The sequence below is a fragment of the Dipodomys merriami genome, unplaced genomic scaffold (genome assembly GCF_024711535.1).
Source record: "Dipodomys merriami isolate MVZ:Mamm:240054 unplaced genomic scaffold, mDipMer1.0.p SCAF_2758, whole genome shotgun sequence".
Lineage (NCBI taxonomy): Eukaryota > Metazoa > Chordata > Mammalia > Rodentia > Heteromyidae > Dipodomys > Dipodomys merriami.
This window is the reverse complement of record NW_027204224.1, coordinates 12567-20887: the sequence shown is the minus strand read 5'-3', so window position 1 is coordinate 20887 and position 8321 is coordinate 12567. Positions and strand designations below refer to the sequence as shown.

Below are 8321 nucleotides of genomic sequence, written 5' to 3'. Positions count from 1 at the left end.
CATAGTCATTTTTAGAGATTTAAGTATACTCCAAGTAGATGGTAGAAATATAGTCATTTAATTGTTGTTTAAGTGAAATTTATGTGAACATAAATAGGTATGTGAATATATGTATTATCGTAAATTACATTAATCAACTTCGTATCATTTGTTCCAAGGGATAGATTCATAGAATAAATCTTTTGGAGTATTTTATATCTATATAATTTTTTAAACATTTTTCTGATTGTAAAATCAAATATCATTCATCCTAAATGGTCATTTTCTGTTAGGATTTTAAAAAGAGTTAGCTAAGGAAGAACAGCAGCATGTACGTGGTATTCAGGTAAGGAGTAGGTTTATTCATCATTCCAGCTGACACCAGACCATCTTGGTCCTCAACGTGGTGGGGAAAGGCCTGGGAAAGAGAGCTTGAAGAGCTGAGAAAGAGAGAGAAAAGAGCTAGAAAAGAGCTAGAAAAGAGCTAGAATAGAGAGCATCTGGGAAAGGTGGGAAAGAGAGAGCGAGGAAAGAGAAGAGACCTGGGAAAGAGAAGAGAAGGAAAGAGATGAGAAAGAGCTATAAAAGAGCAGAGAAAGGTCATCTGGGCCTGAGCTAGACCTTATCTAAATTATGGGCGGAGAAATTTGTGGCCACATCAAATTCAGATGTCACCTCAGCAGATGCAGATGTGACCTCTTCCATTTGTGCCAGTTGCCTAGATAACGCAAGTACTGGGTACAAAATTTGCTGCGAGGAGGGTGGAGTCTGCTTGCCATCTAGGAGCAGACCTTACACTTTCCAAAGCTTGTGTGTCTAATTTCCCTTAGTTTCTTTTTTAAAAAATTTTATTGTGAAAATACTGTACAGAGGAGTTAAAATTACATTGGCAAGGCAATTAGTACATTTCTTATCAAGCATTGCTGCTACCTCCTTTGTTTCCCCTTCCCATCCTTCTACCTTCCCTACCCTTCCAAAGTTGGAAAGTTCGTTTTTCAACATAAGGATTTGTCCAACTCTTGTTGTAATAGGTCCACCTATATCAGTATTTAAATGGTTTGTTTTTGCCCTTCCACTCCACAAATTATAACAACATCAAATACAATGAAAGCAGGGATTATACCGTGGGGGACAGACATACAAAGCAACAAAGAAATCATGTTATAAATATGTTAAATACAATTGCAAGAAAGAAAAAAAACATTTGACTACTTATCTTGGGGTTCATTTCATCTAGCATCAACTTATCTGACCTTTTCTTCTTGTCTCAGACATAAACTAGTAGTTCATAAACTGACAAATAAATGTAAGGAAGCCAACAAAAAAAATCAGTTCCTCTCATCTGATGATGCCTCTACAACAATGAGGAAAGAGTTCATCCTGCTAAGGAACTATGATAGGATATCAAAAAGAGAATTCATTCTTCTAGGTCTTCCCTATTTTTTCAATGTAACTTAAATGATGTAAAACACAATATACCGCTCATCAGTTTTGCACATTTTTATATGGACTTCACCTCAGTCTACAACATTCCTTCATTATTCTGTTCCTGATATTTTTACACTACCAAGACATAAGAACATTTTCATACAATTTTTATTATAAAAAAAAAACTGTACAGAGGTGTCACATTTATGGGAGCAAATAATGAGTACATTTCTTAACAAGCATTGTTCCCTCTTCCCACCATCCCTTCCCTCCCACCTCCACAAATACGCTCCCCTCCCCCTTCCCCCTGACTAAATTGTAAAGTTCATTTTTCAACAGAGTGTCTTGTGCATCTCATTGTTACAATGAGTTAACCTGTATCCCTATTTAACCATTTTGTATTTCCCTTCCCCTCACCAAATTAGAGAAACATATACACAGGATGTAGGTGTACCAACTTCAAATACAATGAAAACAGGGGTTATAGCGTGGGGGAGGAACATATACAGAAAGAAAAAAAATCATATTGCACATCATAAGTACGTTAGAAACAATAACAAGAAAGAAAAAACATACTTGTGTCCCTGTCTTAGGGTTCATTTCCCTTAATATCATCTTATCTGCTCATATGCACATAGCTTTTGACTTATTCTGCTTATCTCAGACATATATTAGTTATTGAAAATAAGAGAAACCACGGGACCTATGTTTCTTTGGACTTGGCTTACTTCACTTAATAAATTTTTTTCCAAGACTTTCCAATTCCTAACAAATTGGGTGATACTATTCTTTCTGATGGAGGCATAGCATTCCATTGTTTATATACACCCACATTTTCTTGATCCATTCATCTACTGAGGGGCATCAGGGTTGGCTCTATATCAGCTATTGTAAATAATGCTGCAGTAAACATAGCTGTGCTGGTAGTTTTAGTATGGTCTTGTTTGTGATCATTCGGGTAAATGCCCATAAGTGGGATTGCTGGGTCATAGGAAAGCTTCATATGGAGTCTTTTGAAGAGCCTCCATACTGCTTTCCAAAGTGGTTGAACAAGTTTACACACACACCAAGAATGCAGTAGAGTTCCCTGTGGACAGATGCTCTCCATCATCTGTTGTTGCAAAAATATGGAACATTTCACTAATTTGCATGTCAACCTTGCTCAGGGGCCATGCTAATATTCTCTGTATTGTTCCAATTTTAGCGTATTTGCTGCCTAATTGAGCACAGAACATTTTTTATATATAAAGTGTAATTTATTTTCTTAAACTAGACAATTCAAAAAAAAGTAAGTTCAAAAGAATTCTTGTGAAATTTTAGAAGCATGTATTTCTTTTTTTTTTTTTTTTGTTAGCAATACAACAAACTGTTAGTACCATGCATTTCTTACATAAGCACACATTTAAGAATAAAGTCAAGACTGGCATGTCAAAAACAAAATAATTCCAGATATTTGTTGTTCAAGAGATGTGTAGGAGGAGGAATTCAATTGTTCTATACAAGGCACCTGTCATAATGAACACTGCAGCAAGTGTTAAGGTTGTTAAAAGTTTTAAATTTTAAATGTATTTAATTTTGGGAATTTGCATATATATGCCAAAATTAGGACTGTTTGGCAGGTCATAAACTTTTCTATAAAGTATTTAAGGTTTATGGTATTTTAGCGTATTTGCTGCCTAATTGAGCACAGAACATTTTTTATATATAAAGTGTAATTTATTTTCTTAAACTAGACAATTCAAAAAAAAGTAAGTTCAAAAGAATTCTTGTGAAATTTTAGAAGCATGTATTTCTTTTTTTTTTTTTTTGTTAGCAATACAACAAACTGTTAGTACCATGCATTTCTTACATAAGCACACATTTAAGAATAAAGTCAAGACTGGCATGTCAAAAACAAAATAATTCCAGGTATTTGTTGTTCAAGAGATGTGTAGGAGGAGGAATTCAATTGTTCTATACAAGGCACCTGTCATAATGAACACTGCAGCAAGTGTTAAGGTTGTTAAAAGTTTTAAATTTTAAATGTATTTAATTTTGGGAATTTGCATATATATGCCAAAATTAGGACTGTTTGGCAGGTCATAAACTTTTCTATAAAGTATTTAAGGTTTATGGTAGCAGACATATGGTACTAATTATGTACATTTCAGAGTTTATAGAAACATTACCAATAAGAAGTTGCAAAGTCTTTGCGTAAAGAAGCAGAGTGAAGAGTTAAGACTTTGTTAACTATATAGTTTCTGTTTAATTTTTAGGGCTTCCTTACTTTACATGTTAGTGAGGAACAAATGATGATATAAGCCATATACAAATGATGAGATGAGCCATAAAAAGTAATCTTAGTGAGTAATTTTAAAGACTACTCATAGCCTATAAAACTCTTTTTAAGGGGCTGGGAAGGTGGCTCAGTGGTAAAGCGCTTGTCTTGCATGCTTGAGACCCTGGGTTCGATTCCTCAACACCCATAAACAAAAAACAAGCTGGAAGTGGTGATGTGGCTCAAGTGGTAGAGTGCTAGCCGTGAGCTGAAGAGCTGAGGGGCAGCACCCAGGCTCAGAGTCCAGGGCCACGACCGGATCCAAAATAAAAACCAAAACAAAATCCTCTTTTTAAACATCATAATCTTAGCCAGTTTTAAATGTACAGGAATATGAGAAAGTAGTAAAATCTAATATGTAGAACACTGGTAATTGTTTGTTTTTTTATTTGATTAATCATTAATATTTAATTGTCCGTTTTCTTTATTTGTTGCATTGTTTTCCTTTTTGTAATATAATACAACTTTTTATAAGTCGTCCTCAGGAGGTACTTTGAGAAGCTTACTGGGATGGCCAAAGCATTTTTTATAGGTGCATGTGAGTTTACAAAGAAGAAAATTAAGACAAATTATTTATTAAAAAAATTATCAAGTACAGTCTGAATTAGAAGGGATGATAAAGGTCCACACCCAAAATCTTAGCCTTCGTCTGAAGCTGCGGTATTACAGAGTTGAGACCACAAAAGTGAGAGACTGTTTTTGTGTTTTTTGTTTTTGTCAGTCTTGAGGCTTGAACTCTGGGCCAGAGCGCTCTCCCTGCACTCTTCAGCTCAAGGCTGGCACGCTATCCCTTGAGCCACAGCACCACTTCTGGTTTTCTAGTGGTTTATTAGAGATAAGATTCTCACGGACTTTCCTGCCTGGGCTGGCTTTCAACCGGGATCCTCAGAACTCAGCCTCCTGCATAGCTACGGTTACAGTCCTGAGCCACCAGCACCCAGCATTGTTTTGTTGATTTTTATTTTGTTGGTCATGGGGCTTGAACTCTGGGTCCTGGGTGCTGTCCCTCAGCTCAAGGCTAGCGCTACCATTTGAGCCTTCGTCTTTTTCTACTTCTGTAGTGCTGAGGAATCAAACCCAGGGCCCCATGCATGCAAGGCAAGCACTCTCCCATTGAGCCACCTTCCCAGCTCCAGAAAGACTGTGCTTTAAAAAATCATCTAAACAATATTTGCTTTCTGCTTTGGGTTATATAATGAAATATATGAATATCTTTTTATATTTTTGTGAATTGTCATACTTCTAAATTTATGCTAACTTGAGCCACTTTATCCTTTTCAAAGTCATGAAATATCTCTGAGAGTGTTCTTCTGGGAAGATTATATTTGCACTTATAATTTCTTCTGAGTCATTTTTATTTTTTTATTGTGAAAAAACTGTACAGAGGGATTACAATTACATGGGCAAGATAATGAGTATATTTCTTATCAAGCATTGTAGCCTCCTCCTTTATTTCCCCTTCCCATCCATTCCAAGCCTCCCCCCCACCCAATCCTCCCCCCACCACCCACCAAAGTTGTAAAGTTCGTTTTCGACATGACAACTTGTACTTCTTATTGTTGCAACGGGTCCACCTGTATCCTTATTTAAACGACTTGTTTTTCCCCTTCCCTTCCACAAATTATAACAACATCAAATACAGTGAAAGCAGGGGTTATAATGTGGGAGAGAGACATACAAAGCAACAAGGAAATAATCATATAAATGCGTTAGAAACAAATGAATGAAAGAAAAAAACATTTAAATACGTATCTTAGGGTTCATTTTCCTAACATCACCTTATCTGACCTTTTCTGCTTGACTCATACATATACTAACTATTGCAAATGAGGGAAACCATGGGACCTATGTTTCTTTGGGCTTGGCTTACTTCACTTAATATAATTTTTTTGAAGTCTTTCCAGGCCCATATCAAGCATTGAAATAGAAACAGCAATAAGAGACCTTCCATCTAAGAAAAGTCCAGGACCAGATGGTTTTGCAGCGGAATTCTACAAGGCCATCAAAGCAGAGCTCACACCAATACTCCTCCAACTCTTCAATGAAATTGAAAGAGAAAGTTCACTACTGAACACATTCTATGAAGCCATCATAATCCTCATCCTAAAACCAGGCAGGGAATCATCATTTTTATTTTTTATCAAAATCATTTTATATGTTATATTGATGGGTTATCATACATCAGATACCTTCAAATGTACATGAAGAGTCTAAAGATAGCAGTATGAATATTCTCATACAGCTCTTGTTTATCTGTTATGTACTTTCAGTATTATTGTACTTCTCTCTTTCACCCTTTTTCATTCATGGTCTTTCTCTTTCAGGCTCCATGTCTGCTACTTAGAATTTCAGCTGGTCTATTATCCCTCAGGATCCACTGGTTTTGTGGGAACATGATAGGGACCAACAGTTTCCCTTGCAGTTTTTAACAATTATAAGATTGACGTGATATTATTCTTTGCCATTCTAAATGGCAAAACAACAGATCTAGGAATTCCTTTTCACTTTTCTTCTGTTATAAATTTTATCTCATAGGAATCATTGGGATAGGTAAGATATTTTGACTTGAGACCTAAAAGTTCTTTTTCTTTTACAAATAACCTTTGTCTTTGATTATCAGTAAGTAACTACATGTAATGAAAACAAAACTATCCTATTGTAAGCAGACCGAAGTTGTTCACAGGGATGAAAAACAAGGTAATGGGGCAAGTGAGAACAAAGGATACCCATCATAGAGCACAGCTCCTCAGAGCAGTTTAACATGTACACTTTGTGAGAATGACAATGTGCTGGGAACTATTGATTAAATCACTGAACACTGATTTATATATATGTACATATATTTGCATATGTATATTTATTTATATATGCATATATGTATGTATATGCCCTTATATATGTACACATGTATGTTACTATACACACAAATTCACACATACATATACACATGTATACATGCACACATGGAGAAAGACACATATTTACAGCCAACACAAGTTTCATTAGTTGTTGACTATGCCTTAGATGGAATGCTTGGAACAAAATATGTTGAAAATATATTTGTCTCCATGAGTTCTTTTACCACTCCTCTTATCTCTTAAAACTGGTAGGTTTTGACAGATTCGACTTGCAAAATGCAGTACAAGTCACTTAGGAATCTCAGTAAGTAAAGAACATATGGTGTCTCCCAGCTCCCTACAGAATGCTTGCTCTTATAGACACTCTTAACAACCAAAGTAGCAGGAAAATATCCTTGTAAAGAATAAAGTTATACATCTCATTGTTGCAATAGGTCCACCTATATCCCTAGTTAAATGATTTTTTCCCTTCCCCTCCACAAATTATACCTACATCAATACAGTGAAAGCAGGGGTTATACCGTGGGGGAGGAACATGCAAAGCAACATAGAAATCATCTAATAAAAATGTTAAAAACAATTTCATGAAAGGCAAAAAAACATTTGAATACTTATCTTGGGCTTCATTCCCCTAACATCAAGTTATCTGACCTTTTCTGCTTGACTCAGACATATACTAGTTATTGCAAATAAGGAAAACCATGAGACCTATGTTTCTTTGGGCCTGGCTTACTTCACTTAATATAATTTTTTCCAAGTCTTACCATTTCCTAACAAATGGGGCAATGTCATCCTTTCTGATGGAGGCATAGAATTCCATTGTGTATATATACATTTTCTTGATCCATTCATCTATTGAGTGGCATCTGGGTTGGTTCCATATCTTAGCTGTAGTAAATAGGGGTGCAATAAACATAGTCGTGCTGGTAGCTTTAGTATGGTCTTGTTTGTGATCACGTGGGTAAATGCTCAAAGTCGGATTTCTGGGTCATAGGGGAGCTCTATGTGGAGTCTTTTGAGGAACCTCCATACTGCTTTCCAAAGTGGTTGAACAAGTTTACACTCCCACCAACAATGTAGAAAGGTTCACTTCTGTCCAAATCCCCTCCAGCATCTGTTGTTATTAGAGTTCTTTATTATAACCATTCTAACTGGTGTGAGGTGGAATTTCAATGTTGTTTTGTCGAAAAACGAACTTTACAACTTTGGTGGGTGGGGGGATGACCGGGTGTAGGGGGAAGATGGGAAGAGATGGGAAGAGGAAAGAAAGAGTAGCCAACAATGCTTGATAAGAAATGTACTCGTTATGTTGCCCATGTAATTGTAACTCCTCTGTACAGTATTCTCACAATAAAAAAAATAAAGTTATAAGGCGCTAAATAGCATCCTTCCTTGAGCTCTTTTCCAAAAGACAGCATCAATTCCTAAGCAGATGAGTGAGTCCTCAGAAGACTGGCCCTCAGACCAACATTTAACCAACCCATGTGAAAAGTCCTATGAGAGAAATGCTGACTGAGGTCTGGCTGATTTCCTGGCCAAGAAAATAAGAAAAGAAGAAAGTATTTTTAATGTATTAAAGTTTGAGAATAATTTGTAAACTGTCAATAATTGTGTAGAAAACAACTATACCAACTGACAAAAAATGATGTGCTCTTGGACTTGGTGAGTGATTTTACCTGTGTCTACACAAGTAGAATCAGCATAAATCAAGCCAGTATTTCTTCATTTAAGATATGAGG

General features: G+C 36.0%; 1 non-coding gene across 1 annotated transcript; it reads right to left on the bottom strand.

Moving 5' to 3' along the window:
- Positions 1 to 2528: 2528 nt before the first annotated feature.
- Positions 2529 to 2635, bottom strand: LOC138837810 (U6 spliceosomal RNA). The gene has a single exon (XR_011375454.1). It is a non-coding gene; the product is annotated as a U6 spliceosomal RNA (small nuclear RNA).
- Positions 2636 to 8321: the final 5686 nt, after the last annotated feature.